Source organism: Anas platyrhynchos, chromosome 19, assembly GCF_047663525.1.
Source record: "Anas platyrhynchos isolate ZD024472 breed Pekin duck chromosome 19, IASCAAS_PekinDuck_T2T, whole genome shotgun sequence".
NCBI classification, from domain to species: Eukaryota; Metazoa; Chordata; class Aves; order Anseriformes; family Anatidae; genus Anas; species Anas platyrhynchos.
Window position 1 is genome coordinate 2,051,475 of NC_092605.1, and position 22,075 is coordinate 2,073,549.

The 22,075-nt window shown below is 39.7% G+C and overlaps 1 long non-coding RNA gene across 1 annotated transcript in view; it reads right to left on the bottom strand.

Moving 5' to 3' along the window:
- Positions 1 to 16,081: 16,081 nt before the first annotated feature.
- The window catches only part of LOC119713239 (uncharacterized), a 104,495-nt gene continuing 98,501 nt past the window's right edge, over positions 16,082 to 22,075 (bottom strand). Inside the window, exon 4 of the long non-coding RNA XR_011804181.1 lies at positions 16,082 to 16,444. This is a non-coding gene — a long non-coding RNA (uncharacterized lncRNA). The remainder of the gene's footprint in view (positions 16,445 to 22,075) is intronic.

A 22,075-nucleotide genomic window follows, 5' to 3' on the forward strand; every position in this document is an offset into this window, starting at 1 on the left:
GAAAATGTAATTAAATCTTTTTTTGCAATCAAATAAAGGACTATTTGGAAAGAAAGAATGATGGATATCAAAGCATTTCTATGTCAGAAACATTGCAGTGACCCATGTTGTTAGTGTTGAATTTTTTTCTCATTTGTGTAGGTCAGAACTACAGTGGAAAGCACGATTTGCAAACAGCTCACATTAACTGGAAACTACAATAGTTGGCAAATAAAGCATGCAAGAAATTTCACCTTTCTCTTGTGCATAAGACTCTGCAGGCCAAATCCTGAACTCTTGGGGGTCTCTAAAAGTTTTGCCACTTAATTAACAGAGACACTACTCCAAGAATTAGCATACCGAAAGAAGGTTTAGACTTGAAGGACAACTGTATTCAACTTATATATTTATAGACACTAGACTGATTGGTCAGTCAATTATTCTCTGGAATTTTGTGGACTCCAGGCATGTCAGCTCAAGATATACGAACCTATCAATTTCAGTAATAAAACTCCATAAATCTGTCCTAGATTTGGACTTGCAACAAAACCTGGAAGTTGGCAAATTTCAAATCATTTTGGGGTGATATTACAAGAAATTACCCACCAACTACCTAGCATGGTCTTAATAAGATAGAATATGAAAATTAAACATATATATATATATGTATGCATAAGTAGTGAGCTAGTTAAAATAGCCATTGGGTTTTTATGATAATTTCTCCAACTTTAGGAGTGTAAACCTGTACATTTTTTCCCTGCAAGACAGAAAGTAGACAATGAAGTTGCAGAAAATGTATGAGACTGGTTTTGTTTAACTTTGGTCTTCTCAATTTACTCCCACTGCCATTGCCCTCTGGATATTTTTATGGAAGTAAAAGAAAATGCTTCTTTTATATGTTAGAGTTATGTATGTGGGTGACTCATTTGGCAATATTAATAAGAAGTAGACTCAGTTTTCTTTTGAAATCTCCTAAAAAAAATTATATAAGTGAAAGAGAGAAAATAGTCAAATTGCAGAAAGAGGTCCTTTACTGCGTTGGGAGGGTTTTACCTTTCATATGGTGTTCCTAATTTTGCAGAATAGCAAGTTCAAAACAAAACAAAACAAAAAAGCAAAGAAAATAAATAGTATGAGTTGCAAGTAGAACTTGTCTAAAGGAAAGCCAGGCTGGGGATATTTTTGTTGTTGCAGAATTGTAGGTACAGTTCATGCCTGGGAAGGACTATGAACTTTTCAGTCTAAGACACGCTTTGTTGCAGGGTGACAATAGCACAGAATGCTGAAAAGCACGGCTCTTCCTCTTGAGCTGTCTAGCTCTGCTCCCCATTGACTGCAGATGGATCTTGCAGATATGGAGGAGTCGCCTAACTTTTACAGGGCAAAAATGAACTCAGAAGAAGCCCATTTCTCATGTGTATCTGCTTTTGGTCTTTGCCAGCGTTGTGGTACACGTGATAGTTCCATCTTGAACAGCTAAATAGCAGGGATTCTGTCTTGCTATAGGATTTTTTCAAAGCCTTTATCCTATAAAGTCTTTCACCTTTTGGAGCCAGGTTAGTTTTCTTCCATGTAATAACACTATTCTAAAATAGAATACAAAAAAAAAAAAAAAGAAAAAAAAAAAAAAAGAAGGTAACAGAGGAGAGGGAAACAGGACACTTATAACATTCACAAATGTAAGCAATATAAAATAAGTTTCTAGAAAAATACCCTTCCAAATTCTACCAGTGTGGCCCCCCACTTTTTCAGTTCATCTCTTGAATTAAATAATCCATAATTGAATTACAAAATCTACCGGGCCTATCAGGTACTTTTGACAGGCAAGTGCAAATAAAAGACACTATGCTGATGAAAGCTATACGCAGGATAACCCTGAAGCAAAATGTGCCCAAGTCTGAATGACAGCACATAGTCTGAATGGTGTCCGTTGGGTTGGAGCTCTACTGGACCTTTTGCTAACATTGCCTTTCTACAGCAACGCAGCATATCAGTTTACTCCAACGTAGCATTTTTCAAGGGTGGAAGCATCCATCCTTAATTTTCCCCATTGTCTGTGTCTGCATTAGACAGCAGTCTCAGTCAGGGTCAGTAACTAACTGTTGCTATTGAATCACTATGAATATATTCACAAATAAATCCCTAATAATTAAATTCTTAGGGTTTTGATCTTCCTCAGAGGAGCAGAGTAATTTTTGTTCCCTTATGGATTAGATTATCCTGAAAGGTTATGATTCAAGCCTTCCCTTTTTCTCTGATATGATTCTTCCAGACCTAGGGACTGATAGGGCCCTGCACAGCACCAGGTCTATGTTTTCTCTGTAAATACAGCCTACAAAATTTCAACAAGTCAGCTCTTGTGTGCCACACCGAGAGATTGATGACAAACCACATTATTTTTCCCCTCCATATAACTGCCCACAATTACAACGGTACTCTCTCAAAACACTGGTTTGTTTTTGTCCAAGGAGGAAAGAGTGCAAGCATGGTCTGATATCTCAGTGTAGAGCTGGCAGCAACACTGAGCAGCATTATTTGTGGAAAATGCCCTTTTTTCCTCTCTTTTTTTTTTCCAATCCGTGATAAAATATTGGATCTGATTCTGCCACATGCAGTTACACAGAGCCACTAACTCATCAGCACAGGGGCTGTCCATACCAAGCAAAGGAAAAGAAGGGATCACGGCTTTGCAAGGCTTGCTCAGAGCTCTGGCCTGCTTCTGTTACACCAAGGTTGCACCCAAAGTAAAGCACCTGGTGAAATTAGGATTCTTAGTTCTTTCCATAGATTAGGTTTGCAATATGATTTTGATTTTTAACCAAAGATCCATATTTTCTGTTTCTTTTTGCTTGGAAGACAAGTGACCTGACATGATAATCCAGTTCTGATCACTTGTAGAATGTTTCTAATGTCCAAATACACAAAGCTGTAAATTGGCAAGACAAACAAATTACAAAAACAAATTAAGAAAATAAGTAAAAGATCCTGTTTCCAGAAAGAAAGATGACTGCCTGGAGAAGGGGGACCATACTAGTGTTACCCTTAATCCCTTCTGATTTTACCATCCAAATCCCTTATCTTTGTATTGACATTCCTCCTGCATTTTGATTGTATCGCTTTAGACAAAATAAGACAGCAGTGCTGGGAGCACACTGATAGTTGGGTGCTCTGATGATATTTCCAGAAATGCTGCTGTCCTCCAGATAACTGAATTCCCAGACTCAACTGCAAGCTTATGAGCAAAAGCAGCACCTGAAAAGCAAGACTTCTTGCTTTCAAGTGAAAAATGCTTAGAGCATCAAACATATGTCAAAATCACTAATTTGTCATGAAGCCGCTACAGGCTTATATCATCAATCATCTTGACACACTGTACTTGAAACAGTGCTGAAAAGATACAAGTCATTTACTCAAAAATGTTTTCTTTATCTGTGTGTGCCCTTAAAAACTTCCATAATAGCAGTGAAATCTTTGCATTCACTATTCATTGTTTACAGTATGGGTTTAACTTTTGTAGTTTGTATATGAAACTAGAATCACTGGGTCTTTTTTCATTCGGTAGCACTTTTATTCAAAACGTGGATGTGCAGCACATTTTCAAGTGATAAAAGACCTACTTGTATTAACTTTCCCCCCTTACGCTTTGAAACTTTTCTGCTAATTCCAGTGCTTTGTTTTAAGATGTCCAGCTGAATTGTGGTATTCTGAGAGTCACAGATCAGTCAGAGTGCTTTGGATGCAAAATAAATGACTGAATTCCTCAGCTATGGCACATATATTACCAATATTTAGCTACCTCTGGAAAAAAAAATGGAATTTTCAATGAGACAAGTTTAATCAATCCAATTTTTAGGGGCCACATATACAATTTCTATATTTTCTAGTCCCTATACAAAATTTTAATGTGTGTTAATCTCAGGTATACTGTACCCCAAAGTCTCTCAATATTGTCTGTGAGACTATTCTGGCTTCTAAAGCTTTATGTAGCTCTAGCAAAGATATACAAGTTCCTAAAAGAACAGTCTAAAATTCCTCTGAAATTATAAACTGTAGCTGCATTGGTTGTTTGAAGCGAAAAAGTTCTGAAATCTTAATCCTTCCTAGAAAACTCAGGCCCAAAATAACAAAAATATGGAAAATGAAATAATGTCTCGAGATCTCAGTCACAGATGAACCAGAACTAAAATACAGTCTTCCAGATTTTGTGAATCACAAACCAAATTAGGGAGTAAGATCTTTGAACTGAAATGTTAATGTTCATTCCCCAAATTAAAAATAAAATAAAATAAAATAATTCTAATGAAATACTGGAAATCCAACCTTTGGTTCCAGAAGCACAATGAGTGTTGTCAGCAAATTAAGTTTCACACAGTTTCTTGTGTGGGGGAATGGGAAGCATTTTAAAGAAATTTTGGCATCAAAGCAGGATAAAGAGAATTGGGCCAATGCCTCGAGGAGCTCTGAAAATCCCACCAGTTTTCCATGCAATTTCTGACACCTCTCTGGAAAGTCTGCACAGCTTAATCCTGGGAGCTGCAGCCCTGCTCTTGAGCTGTGTTTGGAATGACTTGAGAATGAAGTTAACAGGAGTGGGAACTGTCTGCAGTGAACTTTAGAAATCCTTTTGCATTTGTAGCAAATTCATATACTTTTTTTTTTTTTTCTTTTTTCCCCAATTTTTTTCAACAAGTAGTCAGTTCAGAATGTCATGATCTCTAAGGCCATCTGTAGACACTTTGGGAGGTTTTTTTTGTAAAGATGACAGGTCTCAAGATGTGGCTTTGCAGGAGCACTGACTTGGGATACTGAGGTGAAAATGAGGGGAAGAGCCTACAGCATATTTCTTTTCCTTAAAAAAAAAAAAATGAAAAAAGAAAAAAGCAGAAAGAGAGCAATAAAGCAAAAGGCATTTCCTAAAGGTAGCCATTAAATCATTCAACACACTGGTCCCCTGAGAGCACAGAGATTCCTCTTTCCTTTCCAGAATGGGTTTTTACTAACCATTTCTCATCTAATGCTCGGTGTCTTCACCTGGCTCTCTCTGGGCATTTCCCCAGACTTCATGCAGCAGGACAGCACCGCAGCTCTCTCAGAGATGGGCCTTGGCCCATATATCACTTTCAAAGAATTTTTCAATGGGTCCCCAATGATGTCGACCAAGGGCTCTGTTTTGCTCGTGATAATGTGCTAATGCTCCAAGACTTGGCATAAATTTTCTCTGCGCATCATCATTTGTCAAAGTCACAACATGGGGCTGGAAAATGAAAAAAAAAAAAAAAAAAAAAAAGATAAACACAACAAAAACACAACCCCAGACCAAAAATAAATAAATAAATAAATAAAAATAAAAAAGCAAAGCACAACTACAACAAAAACAACAACAGCAAAAAAAAAAACAAAACAAACCAAAACAAACCAAAACAAAACAGTAGGAAGAGGTAGAAAATGTGGCTTTCTTTTTTTCTTCTTTTGTCCCACATGATTTTCCTCTGTTCCTTTTCCCCCTTCTCCTTAATCTGCAAAACAGCTGATTATAGAGAAACGCTAAGCAAAGGCTTTAGTTTCTCCCTCGTATGTATGCCTTTGTGTGTGTGTGCATGCACGTGCATGCTGGACATTTTTATAAATGGAAAATCAGAATTCATTAAGGGAGCCTTTACCACCTTTGGTTAGGAAAATGCTTTGGGAGAGTTGGTCAACTGGCGCTCGCTCCCAGTTAAGTCATCATTTGGGCTGATAAAATTAGATGGAAAAACATGATCATATTGAAAGGGCCTAATGGCTGATGGGATTTGCTTTTAATCATCTCTGAGGGAACAATCCCACAGACCACATCAAAATGTTTTCTAGAGCTTGCTTAAAGGGAAAATAAAAGAAGTGTAGACAGAAAAAAAAAAATCAAACATTTCAACCTTGTATTTCTGTTTCTTTTCTGCTGTTTTCTTTTTTTTTTTTCTTGTTTTTTCTTGCTTTTTTCTTTTTTCTTTTTTTCCCACCATCTCTTTGCCTAGCTATCATTTTAGTTAGCTGCTGATAAAACAGGTCAATTTGAAACTAATGATGACAACAGACTGATTTGGATGTTTAGCTGACATTTGTGCTCCAAAATGCCAAGACAGACAAAACGCACACTGCTAACACCACGGGTAGTGCCTGTGTAGCAGCGTGCTCGAGGGCCAGGAGGGGAGCTGTGACAGCATTTGGGTCCTCTTTCCTCCCTTGTGTTTTTATCTTTGTAGTTCATAAAGGTAATATAGATACTTTGGTAAAAAGCAAGAAACTAAGGTCACTTCTCCAACAGCATTTGAAGTCAATCTAATCTACCTGGAAAAAAACGTCTTGGCCAGACATTTTATTTGCTATCAATGCATCCAGGCCTTAGCTAGAATCAGATGAAAGTTGATATAAATGAAGGGAAAACATACATAAACGTATGGAGTTAAACCAGTGGAGTTTCACCAGGGATGCTCAGTGTCCTGCCACTACTTCTAGCTCAGTGATTGTTAAATACATTGACAGAAAATGACAACCCAGGCTTCCAAGCTCTTCTCACTGGTGCATTCACTGAGCAGCACTCACCTGCAGTAGCTGTCCCACTAAAGTCTATGCGAGCAGTGGCGCAAAGGTGAGATTTGTACTACAATCCCTGAGACAGATTTAATGCATGTTTGGGTGGCAGAATCCAGCGTGCAATATTTTGCAGAATAAGACATTCGCTGTATTCAAGGTAATTTTATTTAAACCATTAACAGGTAGGCTTTGCACTACCTGTTAGCCACTGCTGGCTTCCCAGAACCAGCAAGAGAGCCTGGAAACTCTAACGGGATTAAAGTTCGCAGCCATTAAGCCTCTCCTTTGTTGCATTCTGTCATTTGATATATATCTGTTTTGCCTTAAAAATATTATATTAAATGCTGCTCAGTCTCTGTGCATTGAAGTGGCACCGTTCCTGCTTCCAGCTCTCGAGCAGGCACCGAGGCTTTATCATCGGTGTCCTCTTACAGGCTGTATCTTAAATCACGGCATGAAATCGAGCCCTTCGCTGTGCTTGCTGTCTGTGCGTGAGCCACATCAGCGGCTGGCAGCGCTCCCGAGCCCTGGCATCCTTCCTCAGCAGCCTTGAGTCCAATTAGGCTTCACCTCAGGTAACTCTTCAAAAGAAAACTCTAATAATCATAATGTGATGGGCGACATGTCAGGAAAAAGAAAATAACAGCCTGAAATCCGGTATTAACCTGCAGTGGAAAACAAGCCATGGGGTATTTCCATGAGGAATCTTGGAAGCCATACAATGGGTGGGAGGGAAGGGACGGGGGAGAGAGGGAGCTCATGCTGGGACGGGTGTGAAAGGGAAAGGGCCTTCGCCAAGGTCTGCTCCTAACCCAGGGCTCGTGGACCCAGTTTCGGGTTTCTTACCTCTGCTGACAATTTGTTACACTTGCTATCAGGGAGATTAGAAGGGAAATGTTTACGGAGGGCTTTCTCTGAAGAGGAGAAGGAGCTACACGATGCTATAACTATTTTTCTTTCTCTTTTAGTTTTGAGTACAGCTTCCCCCTATCACTGGGCCTGCTCCTGCCACACTTTCAGGGTTCTCCATACCCCATTAAGCCCCAGGAATCAGATCTGGGACTTGTGGAGCAAGCTGGGGCTCAGCTCCAGCACTGCTGTGTGGGTACCGCTGCTCTCTTTGCAGAAAGATCCAAAGGAGAGAGGGAAAACGGAACGAGATGCAAACAGAGAGGGGGGATGGCTGTGGCACCCCATCCTTCTCCTGCATGGGATCCCTGCCAGCTCTGCAAGCACTGGGCTGGTGCCAACTATCGCGTTCGCCCGTCCCCATCCTCCTGCATCCTCCAGCAGCCTCTGTCCAGAGCCACGCGGCTGTCCTGGGGAGGACCCATCCCTTGGGAAAACCAGTGGAAACCGGAGTTAGTCCTCGTCTGTTTAACTAGCTCTTCATTAGGTATGCTTTCTATAAACACAGATTAAAAGAAAACAAACAACAAAAAATAAAGATACTGGAATTACTCTGAGGAAACTGTATCTTTGTGGGCCAAATTAAACTTCATATAATAGCTCTTCTTTATATGAGAAGGGAATAATGTCTTCAATTATATCAAGGCATGTAATTACACACTTATGCACTAAATTAAATACGCTTCTTTTTTAGCACAAATCAGGTTGAATATCAATTACAGCTTCTAAAAACATATGTAGTTAAAAAAAATCCACTTCATATATTTAACTTTTCAAGATAATTTTATTAATATGTCCACCGATTATAATTTAATGTACAAATTGCTTGGCATAGAGTTTTTGATGTAGTGCAAAACCAGCAGTTTCAAAGTATTGAAGAATGCCAAACTCCAGGGAGAACTGCACTAAGCAAACCTATCTGTGCAAAGAAAACTCTGTATTTTCAAAGATTGTTATCAAAATGGATGCTGACTAACGGCTTGTTTAGCCAAGAACAATATGTTTGCTTCTTACAGGGTTCCTTATTTTACTGTGTATGTTTGGCCTCCCTGTGTCATTTCCGTCACGAATTCATCACAGAGAGGCAGCCATACAGTATTTGATATAGAGATGCCTCTGGTTTCCACAAGCTGAAAGCACAGACAAATTGTGCAAAAATACTGAGCAAAAGTTTCAGACTGGATCTGGAAGGGAAAAATGAAGTCTATTTATTTAGTTTAGCCAGTTCTGTTTAAGTGGGAAAATACTGAGAACTGAAAAACTGTGTTGAAAATGTCATGATTCTCAAAAATAATCCTGCCAATTATAGAAAAGTCACTAAAATATTGCTTTTTAAGTATGGATACGTATTCCTGAATACACATTATGAATAAAACGTTTTTTCAGACAATATTTACTGATGGTTTCTAATGTTTCAAATCAGACTTTCACTGTACATATTTTTCATTACAGCATTCAATCCAGCATGTAAGCATATATTTCATCATAGTTCTGTAGCTATGGACCCTAACTGATTATTTGCTTAAAGTTAAGCATGAGCTTAAGTAGTCGGCTGCATTGGCGCTTACATGGACATTCCCACCAGTATAATATTCCTAACCCCTCCTGTGATTACCGTATTCCCCATAATGGGAACCCCAATATTACTAAGGACTTGGCCAATCTTGTCCAATGTCAACAGAATGGGAGGTGCCATTTCATTAATTTCCCCTGACTAGGGACAAAAATAACTTCATATATTTCTTGGTTTTGTGTTTCAACCTCCAGGAGAACAATTTTCTTAAAAAGTAAAAAAATTGGTTACTTTATACCCTAGCTGGTTACATTAGACTGTAATTTCACAAGGCATCAGTGATTCCAGAGACTGATTTTTGACAAGAAAAAAAATGACCACACATTTGCTAACATCAATAGTCACCTTTCCTCATGCATAAAGCATATGAACACATTTTTGGCTGTCAGTATTTGAACAACAGAAAATGGGAAGGAAGAAGTATAGACATGTTTTAACTTTCTGACAAACTGTTTTGATGAACGGGGATCCCCGCACTGGCTAAAGAGTGAGGACAGAAAAATGGGTCCCTGTGGTGCAGGGCAAGATCTCCTCTAATAACAGAATGAGTGAGCAAATCAGGGGAACCACAACTTTCCTACTGTGTGAGAGACCACAAATAATGGAAGATAAACAGATACGAGAAGGAGCAATTCATTTTCCATGCCCATTAAGTTTTCCAGGTAGAAATGGGTGTCAATGTATTTATGATTTGGTCTCTTATGTCTCTTCAGGTCTTCCTTAAAGCAGACTGAAGATGGATTTTGGGTTTTTGGTCCATTTTGTAGTGTATTCAGCCCGTGTTTGATAACGGGCTAAAATGAACTCTTATAAATCTTTCTGCAGCTATGTAAAGCAGGACTCCATTACAAATCTGTAGCTACCCAAATGGTTAAAATCCTGGTATAATAAAGGCCATGTGCATAACTTCTGAAACCATTGCAACAAACGGCTTTCCTTTTTATGTATATGATATCACTGGGATTGTTTTTATACTGCACTATCAGTAATAACACAACACAATCACATATTTGAAACTGGGATTAATATTTTTGCAGCCACTAAACACCTGAAAGCCCTCTTCTCCTCCCTTTATCAGCACAATTCATTTTTATGAGGGTATTGCATAAAATGAGGGAGTGCAGGGAGTTGCCATGTCATGAAAGGCCAGGTGCCCATCTGTTTCAAAATAACTCTTATAGCTATAGTTAAGCTTTAAATGCTTTAAGATCATGGGGTGTCGAATATAAGGAAATGCATTATTCAGTGTGACAACATATGAGCAACTGCAGTGACAGGGCGCTAACACAGCCCTCCTGGATAACCCGCACAGCTCCTGCAGGGACAGTTCCTCCTCCGCTGTCCAACCGAGGGATGATGCCCACAGGAACACCAGAGTCCCCATAATGAGGCTTTTTGTAGGTATACACACTCTGTGCTCTCTGCCCCAAATCTGCTGTGATGGCAAAACAGAGGGAGAGGAGCAAAATTAATTAGTTTTCCTATGGGTCCTCTAGCAGGGTTGATGAGTTCACGTTTTTCTTTGCATTGTCTACCACTGTGATGTCCCTTTGTTATGTGGGCGAAGGGTAGTAGGCAAATGAAATACAGCTTGTGTGTGACTGGACTGTGAGGGTTTTGCTTGTCCTGAGGGATGTGTCGCCAGTCTGTCCCTGTCCTGTGTGGCTCAAAGCTCACTGAAACCCTTTGCTGAATGCAAAATCCCATCCAAAAATTGCATTACATTTAGGCTCCAATGTGGCTTCAGGTCTCCATTTGAAGGACAGCATAGACAATGCCCTGTGTGCCTTTTCCATGGTGTATATATATAAAAATATATATGTATATATATATATTTTAAAAAGGAAGCCTGTGGCAGGGGAAAGAATTAAAAACAGGTCTCTCAAATCCCAAGTTAACCTTAACCACTGGATTATTTTTTCTCTCTTGTGTGAATACTGCCTATGCATACTGTATACAAATATGAAAGAGATTTACTGGAGAAATAACCTGAGGCACAATAATACGTGTGTGCATGTGCGTACATATATATAAATATATATATTCTCAATATCAGCCTGAGAAAGCATTGCCTCATAAAAAGTCTCAGAACAGCCAGTAAATTCTGGGCCAGATTTCAACTCATGTTCCTGAGATAAGGACCAGAGGGAGGAGGAAGAAAAAGACAGCAGCAATCCTTTTATCCTTCTGGCCACATATGGTAGGTCTATTTCTTTCAGCAGATGTGAATAAAAATAGATATATTTACAATTGCAGTTGGATACAGAGCTGAGCACAAGCGAACACAGAGCAGCCGTTTTCATCAATGCTAATACCATAATAGTCTGGATTATGCAGTGCGCTGTTGCTATAATAACATTCGTTTGCTGTCAGCGCTCCTGTGTAAAAACAAATTAGCTGGATGATTAATGAATATCAAAAACAGCATGTGGATTCTCCTCTGTGATGCTTCAGCCCAGTGTGAAATCTGCTGCCGCAGAGCTGTCTCTGCTGTTTGCATTGCAGAGTGTCTCCTTGGCAGATGTGGGCATCACTGAGGAAGGTGGTTTCTGACCACAGTGTCTTTTCAGCCTTTTTTTTTTTTTTTTTTTTTTTTTAATAAACAATATATCAGAGAAAACAGCGAGAGTCCAGATATAGGTGTTGAGGTGAGAAATATCTCTTTTAAATGTAGTCTGACCTCTACCAGATCTGCATCCCTGAGGACAGCTTTATGGAGAGGGGCCCTCCAGCAAACCTCCCAACAAGCAGCCAGGCAAGAGCTTGAATTACGAAAGCTGCTGATAAGCACTGAGGATCACCACGGTACTTTCAAGCATGTAGTAACACCTTATGTTCTAGGTGGACTTTGGGTGGGGAAGCTGGGGTTTAATTTGGGTTCACTGCAAATGAAACCTTTTAAAATAGCAGGAATGGTTTGGGTATGCCTATAGCACCACAGGTATGATGACACCTAACCTCGTGCTGACCTGATCTGGCACTTCCCCAGGTGAGAAGCAGTGTTATGAAGCAATAGTCACCTGGGTGGCAAAACCTGCTCTGATAAGGACACAGCACCATGGTGATAAAGCTACATTTCATCTGGGCCCAGAGCTGGTGCAGACACCAGCAGACATTGTAATTCTTGTAGGACCTAGTCAATCAACACTTCCACAGTAAAGAAGGGTAAAACATCTGGTGTACTGTCGTGGCGGTGCTATTTCCAGTGATTTAGTGTGTGCAGAATGATTTAATAAAATAAAAGATTACAATTAGTAATTGAATTTATGGATGCATGCAGTGGTTGAAGAGATTAATTCAAGTTATTCCAAATGTATAATGCAGTTTCATAATAAATCCTTAGCATTACATCTTACGAAATAACCAGCTGTGCAATACACTAGATATAAGCAGCGACAACATTTGGGTTCTTCTAAGAGGCTCAGCTTGACAGTTATGCTATCTCCTGTGTATATGTGTTTATACAGCTCTCAGAGCCCCGTTCTGTGTTTTATCATATCTCTGCTGCGATTTATTAACGCAGAGACACTTCAGTTCAAGATGTTGACTGAAGTGCTCAGTGATTCAAGGAGATTCTGATACCTTGAGCTGTACAAATGAGAATTTGTGTTCTTTGTCTTAGTGACAGTAGTTCTGGAGCTCACACGGTAATAGAGATATTGATGGTAAGGTTCAGCTGTGACATCTGGCAAGTACACACATGCACAGACTGATGTGTATTTTCCTTGTTGGTGAAATACTCCAAAAAAGCCCAGTCAAGGAGCAGTCACAGAAAGCAGGCATCTGCTCCCTTCTCCTTTGACAATCCCCTCCTCCCACCTTGATTGTATTTTCTTTTTTAAACTTCTACCTTTTTTACTGCTTCCTAGATCACATACCTGAACGGAATCAGAGCGAAATTTGACCACAGAGAACTGGCATCTGTCATCAAAATATACCTCCAGAGATCGCCTGTTTGTTTTTCTTGCTGTACACATGTGCACTGCAGCATTGTGGGTATTTTTAACCTTTTTTACCGTGAAATACCCATCTCTTGCAGGGGTGGTTTAGATGATTCTGTATAGGATTTCCATGACAAATAGATAGATTATTTATTTTTTTTTTCACCATCATTAATCAAGATTTTAAATGTCCAAGGGTTCTTGAAGAAGGAGGCCCCACTCTGCCTTGGCATCCTATGAGCACCCACACCTGCTCGAGTTTTGCAGGTGGTGCTGCATCTCCCCAGCTTCCTTGCAGACCAATGAGTTCTTCTGGGAAGCTCAGACAGGCTCCAGGAGGCTCAGAAAGCTCCTTGGTGGCTTGTTGGGATTGAACTGGGATGTTTCTATCCTGGTCGAACCCTCTTTTCTGTCATGCACAGGGACTGGGAAAAATATTTTACATGCTGCTCTGATGTACCCAAAGAACTGCTCCCCCTCTGCATAAGTCAGCCTGAAATGTCAAGCAAGCAGATAGAGCCTCTTTGGGGAGCTCAGGGCAAAGAAAAACTACATGTCATGTAACTAAAGCAGCTCTGGATGAGTTAGGAATAACAGGGAAAAGTGCAACCTGTTTGCCTGTGATCTGTGGTACCAAGCATGCTCCTCACTAAGGGGCGCCAGGTAGAGGTGCTTGAGGTTTTTAGCATTTATAGGGTTAATTGTGTTTTTTGTATTATATACACACACACATGCGCGTCAAGTAGTTATATAATATAAAAAGGCTCTTTTCTCATATCCCCACAGCGTGCAATAGGACTCCACATATAGCACACCAAAAAAATAAAAAAATAAAAAAGTCCCAACACTGCCAAAATCTACATTTTCATTTGGCAAACTAGTTAAATCTATTCATAATCTGGTGCCTGAATCAGGTTTCAGACCAGACTAGACTGCCTTGGCTCCTGGTTTTTGTTGCTCGACCTGTCTCTGACTGAATTTAGCTATGATGTTACATCTTTAGCTGTAGAAAATTTCTAATAATGGTAGCCTGTTTTATTTTGCCACTGGAGGGTACAAGTTCCAGCATTTCCGTGCTGAGGTCCAATTGGAGCCAGTTTTGGACTTTTTTTTGGACAGAAACCTTCCTTGTTGCTTTTCACTGTTTTCTTTTTGCCTTTTTTTTTTTTTTTTTTTTTTTTTTTTTAATAATGTTCACTCAGAGCTTTCAGAAAGCAGAATAAAAACACAGCAAATCCACAGTGAAATGTGCAGTGTAGAAAACCCACGTTAGAACCAGTCACCTGCCTGGCTCAGAGGGAGCTCCCCTCGTTCCTCCCCTGCAGCCCCAGTGGCCAAGGAGGAGGAGGAGGAGGATGAAGACGCTGTTTATGGCAGGTCGCTTGGGGCTCGTCTCCCACTCAGGAAGCTGTAGCATACAATTTGATTTAGATGGCGTGGAAACAAACACTAATTGGACCTGGATTAATCACTGCTGCCAGGCACAAGCAATAAGGCCAGCATTAATAACAGCGTGCTGCGAAGCCAAAAGGAGATACACGATCAGTGGTGAGAAAGAAATGCAAAATTGCAGCCCATGTTCCCTGTTCTTATCAACACAGATCAACCCAGCTGCACTGAAGCCATGCGGCTGCTGTTATCTATCCCTCAGGATCTCAGCTGATTTGTGCTGTTCTATACCTGAAATAACTCATCACCCACGAGCTGCTTTTTCGTGTGGGCAGAAGAAACCTTTGGTGGCACCTTTGTGTCAGAGATGTCTCTCGTTAGGATTTTTTGCTGACTTTCCCTGAACCAATCCAGTTCAGATTTTCTGTGAGACCTGCTCTTTGCTGGAACAGGAAATTTTTATAGTTTTATATAAAGCTAATAGGCCACCAGAAATTTGGCTATAGTAATGACCCTACACAGAGAGTTAAAGAACGTGGACAAGATTCTCATTTTAGGCACATAGATATGATCCAGAGTGATTTTGTGGGCTTCACTAAATCAGCCTGAGATCTCTTCTTGGGCAAGGCAATCCACACGATCCTCAGCAAGACTAGAAAGGATTAAAATGTCTGGATTTCTTTGGAAACCAAAATTTGCTTAATTTTCATTTAAGCATTCTAAGGATAAGTGAGGCAATGAGAGGGATTTGGAAACAACTGGGCCCTTTTAGCTGTAGGACAATGTGATGAGGTCAAAGCAGATATTGATTTTCCTTTGAGTTAAGAAGTAGTGAATATAAGGAGCCAATGTGAATACAAAGGAGGTTTCTTCTCTGGGTTTTCTGTCAATAATCAGAAGGAAGACTTATTTATCTACCACATACTTAAACATAAATACACCTTAGAGAATTGACAAGAACACAGGACACTGATGCTTGACAGGAGTATTATCAGATTCCAGAACATTTATGTGATTAGTTTATGGAAGAGGTTTTAAGAAATTAGCAAGCAAAAAGCCTGAACCCTTCTGGGGAAAAGCAATGGCCTTGGTCCCAGGGATGCAGAGAAAGGTCAGAGAACAACAATGCCACAAACACAAATGCTCAGACAGACAAACAGGTGAAGGGCATGGAGAGAGGGATCCCCCTGAGCATCAGCACGAGGGGTGTGGGAACAGGGCCATATCTCCGCCAGGACACATCTTCTCCCCCTTGTGGGATGCAGGACCATGCAGGGGCTCCTCGGCAGAGGATGACAGTCCCACATAGAAGCTCGTGGCAGCCCGCAGAGCCCGGCTGCTCTCAGGCTATTGACACAACATGATGTTGATGAAGGGGACAAGGAGGGTACACAGTCCAAGGCTCATTTGGACTATTTAGAGCAAATGTAATCTAACTAGGGAGCCAGGAGTTTGGGCTGAGCTGGGGATGCTCCCCTTTGCCAAGTTTGGGTGGGTTTGTGTGAAATTGGATGTCTGAACTTTTTATTTTTTTTCTGCCCAACCCTCATCATTACATGCTTGCATAGAAAATTAAGTTACCACAGCTTTAATGAACTTAATTTCCTAATTCTGACAGAGCTCCCATTGCCAGTGATTCACTCCCTACCTTTTTACACACTTCATCTATGTAACCTTGTGCTTTTTTTTTTTTTTCTTTTGCTAGGCAGATCTCCGTGGCCGAACACTGTGCTTATTCTTTTATTTTCTTTTCTCCTTAGCTAGTCAAAACATAGTATGTAATAAATTATAATCAACATTACCTTAGAGAAGGGGTCCTTCCAAAGTCACCAATTTGTGGGGACTTCAGTAAAAGTGAAACATTTCCTGTCTCATCCCTTCTGACTCTTCAGTCTTCATCTGCTTGACTTCACCAGAAAGATGCCATCAAACAGGCAAACATGACACAGAGCATCACTCCATGGACACCAGAAGTAAAGCAGCATCCTGAAGCTCTGCAATGCCTAAACTTTGCAACGCAGCTCTTCCATGGCAGTCACTGGGAACTGAATCCTTTATGGTTCAGTATTGATAAATCAGTGCTCTAGGGAAATCACAGAATCACAGAATTTCTAGGTTGGAAGAGACCTCAAGATCATCGAATCAAATGTTTCAGATATTACTGAAGTTATTCTTAAAAAAAAAAAAATATATCTTTATTTCATTTAATTCAGAGTTTTTTCAGTATTTAAGCTTTTATCAGAAGACTAATTCTGCTATAAAACATTGTTGAGAAGGTGTATTAAATGATCTGCTCTCCTAAACTCTGTAAACTCAGACTGACTTCATAGTGTCCTCATAGCTGTAAAGTCTTACCAGGAGGTAACTGAAGGTGTCTAATTAGAGCATTTAAACAGTACCATGGTAGCAGAGGCAGAAATGACTGCCAGATTCTGCTGGGCTCAGACTATACATGGGCCATCTCCACATGAGGTTAGCTTTAAAACCTTGTAGTCTTATTGTACAGTGCTAGACGTATCTTTCAGATAAGAATAGATTCTGAAAGACGCACTGCTCTCAGTTTTATTAAATCCTGAGTTTAAGAAAACATGCATGAAATTAATACCTTTATGAATCCTTGGTGCCTATATGCTATTGTTGGGGGAAGCATTTATTAAGGCAATTAAGAATTTGTCCCTTTTATCCCGTTCCAAGATACTTTTCTTTACCTTGTGTACAGTGTGAGGGTATTGATAGTTTCTACTCTAAACTGCTTGCTGACTGTTGGCGGTGTTTTTCCTGCCTTCAAACAGCAGTTGTTTCCCCTCATCTATGGGAGCAATCCCAGGAGCCTGAAGCCCTTGGAAGTTGGAGGCCTATTTCCAAACACATCCTTTTTTGCTGCTGACACTTTTAGTCAGCTACAGAATTGTAGAAGCGATTCCTGAAAATCAGCCCAGACTGCCTAAAATGATTCTCCCAATATTGTATTGAAACAATTACTTTCAGAGATTTAAGCCATTATTTATTCCCCAAATAAAACCCCCTTTCTCATTCCCGTGTATTCTGTCTGAGTGCAGCACAACAGAATGTGGGTTGTGATGGTCCTTGCCGGCACCAGCCAGCGTTTACATCTGTGTCTGGCACCACTTGAAACCAAGTTCACTTATAAACAACCCGATATGATCGGTGAACATATGAATGATGGATCGTGGACCATTTTTGTTCCTCCTTGAGGTCCTGTGAATGCCCAAGGAAGGCTCCCTCCGAGAATTTTGTAGCTGGTTATTTGCTTTCCTTGGACTGCGTACTCATGGTAGAAGTGATGCTGGATGTCTTTCCTATGTTGATGATGCAGGCTTATTTCTTAAGTAAACTAAGTGTAATTTATAACTCTTGCCTTGCCATCTCACTGTTCTGTCGTGAAAAAAGCAGTGATTTGTAAGACAGCTCTGTGCGCTTATACCTAAACCACCACTAGACTATCTTCACAATTACATATAAGTTCAGTACAGAGAAAATCAACTAGAGAAATTTACTTTATTTCCACCAGAATGGGACTGTCTGAATACCCTGATTGTGGAGGATTTAGTAGAATGACAAGAAAGTTTTTAATAGTAAAGTAAAATAAATAATTAATTATTGTTTGTGTTTGTCACTGTGGGATTCATGAGAATTTACCCTCTCAAAGTCTTCAGTAGACTACCTTCATCAGGGCTGAGAAGTGAGTTGGAAGATGCACTTCTAGAGAAGGATTTTGGCTGTAGGAAAGTGTTCTTTTTATTTATTTATTTATTTATTTTCTAGTATAAATCCAGATTTCTTTCATCTAAATATATCCACCAAATATTTAATTTTTTAATCGAAGATAGGAGCCCTATCCGGCTGGAGTCAAAGGATAGAGACTGATAGAGAATTCCAGATGAAAATGTATCCCATCCCAAGCTAAGATAGTTGGGTTCAATTCCTATCTGAAGATGCCCAGCTTTCTCCAGTAACTGTACATAAAGCCTAGATGTTATAAAAATAAGTCAAATATATCTGAATATTTAATACAAGTTCTATGAAGGCAACATTGAGGATGAAAAAATACTGAAAGTGTTCATATCCGTCTTAAATTAAAAATTAGTTTTATTGCTCTTTATCATATTTCTCTGCACCACACTCACATTATACTGATCTCAAGCATTGGGGTTGGTCACCCACAGGGAAGATCAATGTTCCCCATTCCCCCTCAGTGCATAATTTGGCTCCGTGTTTTGTTGTATTTCGGCCCTCTGAAGCACTGGAGATGGTAGAATCAGAAGCAATTGCATGGGACATAAACTCGTATGAGGTTCCTCAGTGCTTCCGGGGACTGCTAACACCATCCTAGTGAACCATTATTCATTATTATACATAAAGCAGTATTTGCTTGTTGGCATAGAGATTATCCATGATAAAACTCCAGCTTGTTCTTCCACCTACACACCAAGCAGAAAAGCATATAATGCAACTGTTGGAAGAGAGAGATAGATGACACATTACTCATCCTGATGCACTTAGAAAAAAAAAAGTTCCCAACAGGCAAGTGTAATAAACTAAAAGCAGGAAGGGAAAAGAACAAAGGCAATGAGTGACAAGATTATGCTCTTGTTTCTGCCAACTACACACATAACAGATTGCCCTGGACAGTTTGAGAAAAAAATGGTTCACTTAGAATAGAATCAATAAATCTGCAACCTTCCCTGCAAGACAAGTGTTAGTGAGGAGAATCACACCTGCTTACCAGAGCAGTGAATCTTCCTGAAGAATGGGGTAATTGGTCAAATTAAATTTACCAATGGGGTAGTTGGTCAAAATTAAACTTCAGCCTTTTTGAGGGGTCTTTCACGGGGCAATTTAGAAGGTTCCAATTGCCCTGGAAAATTTCAAACATAACATGTGAGTGGTTTTATGTTTTGTCCATATGAAAAGTTTTTTTCCACTGTTTATTTTTTTTTTCATAGCCAATCTGCACATTGGAACAAGGAGGACTTGTCATCCGTGACATTAAAAAATAAGATGGGTCCAAACCAAAACCACACGCCCCCAAAGTTGGTCTGACAATCCGAATCTTGTGGCTCAGATCATATCTACTTGAAAAGCCTCTTAAAACTGTTTGACCCAGCACAGCATCTGCCAGATGTCTGGGGAAGACTGAAACCATCAGCCAAATCTGGTAGCTGGATTTCCTTGTACCTCACCACAGCTAAGAAGCAAACAAGGATACAAGAGGAATTCTGCCAGAAGTCCCTGTACCAAGGAAACCTCTTGGATGATGTTAGATGAAAATACACTGCATTTAAATGCAAATTCACTCCTTGCTTACTTTATTCCCAGCTTGATTTTAAATGAGTAAGGTAGACTACTACAAGCATGAAGAGGCATTCCTGGTCTTTCTCATTTCCATCCTCCACCATTTTCAGATGGAGCCAAATTAAAGAACAACATTTGCTTCCAAATCTTTAGAAAATGTTGGAACCAAAGGTTTTTCAAATGTATAAATCCCAAGGCAACAAACGTCACAAAGTTGCTTACACTGGACCGTAAGTGAAAGGGAATTATTTTTATTTATTTAATCTACTAAATAACTGAAAAAGAGAGAAAAAAAACCAACAAAACCCTCTTTCTGCACATTCGGTTAGGCAATGTTCATCCATCCATCAAGAGCCCATGATATTTGGTGAGCAGTACTTGTTTAGAGAGCCTGAAGAATGATACCAGCAGTGAAAATTAACAGTTTCTGTTTATCCACAATTTAGGTATCATGAGAGCAGTTTCAGCACATGACTTTCCTGGCCAGGAACACAGCAGTGACACAAAGAAGCCAGTCTCTGTAGAATAAGATAACAACCCTTGGATTTTATGGCTTAAATACTGGGCCTCTACCACGGGCACCTAGGGCACATGTGGAGACTGGGAAGACAGTGTGGGCTGAAGAAATGTCAGTCTTGTGCAGAGAGTTGGGAACACAAATTTGAAAACCTGATTTTGCTGTTGTTGGCAGGTGCCAATAATTCCGACCCAGCAGCAAGGTTTTGCAGTGACTTGATTAGCATTGGCCATTGCACAGAGGAGAGGGCAGCAAACACAAAATGATCAGCAGGAGAAGGAGCAGCATTGTCTCTGAGATGGCAACACAGAAGTTAAGCAGTGATTCTATATGACAGAAAGAGAGAGAAACTTCATTTATGAAATTAAGTAGACACTTGGAGACTGATCACTGTCTCAGCTCCCACTTCTCAGTTCTTCAAACCAGCAGGCATGAGCCTGCACAGGATGAAATTGCAGCAAAGTGGGCATCCAGATTTCCCAAAGCTCATCCCATCTGAGCTGGGATACCGAGCCAGTTCCAGTAAAGCTCTCACAGTCCCATTCCCAGTCCTGAACAGTGCAGATAAGATAAAAATATATGCTACCTAATGTTTTTGCATTCAAGTACACTAGTACCCTTAGGAAACCTAGGAAACTTGTAGTTTGTCAGGGAAATACCAGGAAAACAGATGAGAAACATGGTAAAGTAACTACAAAACCTAAGAAAGGAGAGGAGTGAGGAGCTAAGCATAAAGAAGTGAATAAAGCTCTCTGAACTTTGTTTCAGTTTCCAGAATTGCTCATTTAAGTTTGACTCAAAACTTATTCTCAGATTCAAGTCATTTATGATTCAGTGATTTTTTTTTTTTTTTTGATCCCTAATTCAAAGCTTTTCTGTTATCATGTTTTAGGTATAAGTGTATTTTGTATTCCTTCTTGAATTGTAAACATGAGATAGATAGGAAAAACAAAATTAAAATCAGCCCTAAACCATAATCCTACCAAAGAACAAGGTAGTATTGACTTGATAATATAATGTTATGGTAATTTTTAATGTTTTATTATAAAGTTATATAAACATCATGCTTCTTACTGCAAATTCATGCATGTGAAAAAGCAGCCACACAATGGGAAAATGACAGGTGATTTTTAAAATGCCATATTTTGGGACACTTTGGCTAACCATTGATGGTTTCTTAAGACAGACCAATAATGCTCTTTGAAGCATCTTAAAACACCAGCCACTGTTGGGATTTCTACTGATTGTCCATCTTTGAACTTTATACAGGGAAGTAAGCATATATATATATATATATTTTAATAGGTGCTTTAAGGATTGTGGTATGTGGTTGTTTCTGATCCTACATGACTAACTGTAGATTACTAGACCATTTCCAACTGCAGGGGATTACAGCCTTTCTGACTCAGCTAATCTCCAATCTAATGTCCCTAGGTTCCTAAACACCAGAGGATACTTCTAATTCTTTAAACATACAGAAGCTTCTATGTGAAATATAAGGTATACATTCCCTTTCCCTAAATGTTCTTCAGGAGAGTGTAGATGCATGCAAACTAATCATAATAATCCATATTCACATCCATTTGGACAAGGGAGTAGAATATATACGCCCACGTGGTATTTTAGTTGAAAACAATCCCATAGATTGGGAAGCAAAAAGGAAGGTGGGCGACTTGGTTGGACTTTTAAATATTTTTTTATATTAAGTGAATTTAGCTGAGCACACATTTTGAAGGGCTGTTCTGAAGCTGATGCTAATGGCTTTGCCAAACCCCCAAAATAACTTACAAACGTAATGGTCTGAGGGATGGTTGAGCAGCATTTGCTGAATGCTAAATTCAGTTCATTGGAAAGAGGTATTCTGGCCTTATGAAAACAACC